The sequence below is a fragment of the Phyllobates terribilis genome, unplaced genomic scaffold, assembly GCF_046119375.1.
Source record: "Phyllobates terribilis strain yellow unplaced genomic scaffold, ASM4611937v1 Scaffold_4548__1_contigs__length_59598, whole genome shotgun sequence".
Lineage (NCBI taxonomy): Eukaryota > Metazoa > Chordata > Amphibia > Anura > Dendrobatidae > Phyllobates > Phyllobates terribilis.
Window position 1 is genome coordinate 57501 of NW_027367299.1, and position 2099 is coordinate 59599.

The window sequence follows — 2099 nt, forward strand, 5'->3', positions numbered from 1 at the left end:
TCTTTGCATGGAGTGTCACCCTATACCCACTTTAGGGACGCATGCAAAAAAGTGCCCGATCGCCTGGAACTGTCAGGCGGATTCGGCTCCCTGGAATTTCCTCATTCTGGTTCTTTTTCACTTTTTGTCTCTTTTGCGACATCTAGTGGGCAGGCTGCATTACTGCAACCGGGGACACCTCAAAACGCTTGGAACTGGGGAGCGGGCTCAATTTACAAACGTTTTGCGGGTCCTGGAAGTCAAAATTGTGACTTCTGAAAACGACTAAGTATCAAGGACTCATCGCGCGAATCGCTCTGGAACTGAAATCGGATGCGCGCACTGACATGCTCCCCTCTCTGGAAGTCTGACACAAGTTGAAAAATTTTCTAAGTCCCCAAAAATTTTTTTTTTCAACTTTTTTTCAATTTTCCCCCTGTGGGATATATATTTTACCCACACTTTTGGAGCCCTCCTGGGATGCCCTCTAACATACTAGAACCTCATTTTGTGGAAGTTTTCACAAAATTGTGAAATTTTCAAAAAAGTCAGAAATTTTGCAAAAACGACTAAGTATCAAGGACTCATCGCGCGAATCGCTCTGGAACTGAAATCGGATGCGCGCACTGACATGCTCCCCTCTCTGGAAGTCTGACACATGTGTGAAAATTTTCTAAGTCCCCAAAAATTTTTTTTTTCAACTTTTTTTCAATTTTCCCCCTGTGGGATATATATTTTACCCACACTTTTGGAGCCCTCCTGGGATGCCCTCTAACATACTAGAACCTCATTTTGTGGAAGTTTTCACAAAATTGTGAAATTTTCAAAAAGTCAGAAATTTTGCCAAAAACGACTAAGTATCAAGGACTCATCGCGCGAATCGCTCTGGAACTGAAATCGGATGCGCGCACTGACACGCTCCCCTGTCTGGAAGTCTGACAAAAGTTGAAAAATTTTCTAAGTCCCCAAAAATTTTTTTTTTCAACTTTTTTTCAATTTTCCCCCTGTGGGATATATATTTTACCCACACTTTTGGAGCCCTCCTGGGATGCCCTCTAACATACTAGAACCTCATTTTGTGGAAGTTTTCACAAAATTGTGAAATTTTCCAAAAAGTCAGAAATTTTGCAAAAACGACTAAGTATCAAGGACTCATCGCGCGAATCGCTCTGGAACTGAAATCGGATGCGCGCACTGACATGCTCCCCTCTCTGGAAGTCTGACACATGTGTGAAAATTTTCTAAGTCCCCAAAAATTTTTTTTTTCAACTTTTTTTCAATTTTCCCCCTGTGGGATATATATTTTACCCACACTTTTGGAGCCCTCCTGGGATGCCCTCTAACATACTAGAACCTCATTTTGTGGAAGTTTTCACAAAATTGTGAAATTTTCAAAAAGTCAGAAATTTTGCCAAAAACGACTAAGTATCAAGGACTCATCGCGCGAATCGCTCTGGAACTGAAATCGGATGCGCGCACTGACACGCTCCCCTGTCTGGAAGTCTGACAAAAGTTGAAAAATTTTCTAAGTCCCCAAAAATTTTTTTTTTCAACTTTTTTTCAATTTTCCCCCTGTGGGATATATATTTTACCCACACTTTTGGAGCCCTCCTGGGATGCCCTCTAACATACTAGAACCTCATTTTGTGGAAGTTTTCACAAAATTGTGAAATTTTCAAAAAAGTCAGAAATTTTGCAAAAACGACTAAGTATCAAGGACTCATCGCGCGAATCGCTCTGGAACTGAAATCGGATGCGCGCACTGACATGCTCCCCTCTCTGGAAGTCTGACACATGTGTGAAAATTTTCTAAGTCCCCAAAAATTTTTTTTTTCAACTTTTTTTCAATTTTCCCCCTGTGGGATATATATTTTACCCACACTTTTGGAGCCCTCCTGGGATGCCCTCTAACATACTAGAACCTCATTTTGTGGAAGTTTTCACAAAATTGTGAAATTTTCAAAAAGTCAGAAATTTTGCCAAAAACGACTAAGTATCAAGGACTCATCGCGCGAATCGCTCTGGAACTGAAATCGGATGCGCGCACTGACACGCTCCCCTGTCTGGAAGTCTGACACATGTGTGAAAATTTTCTAAGTCCCCAAAAATTTTTTTTTTCA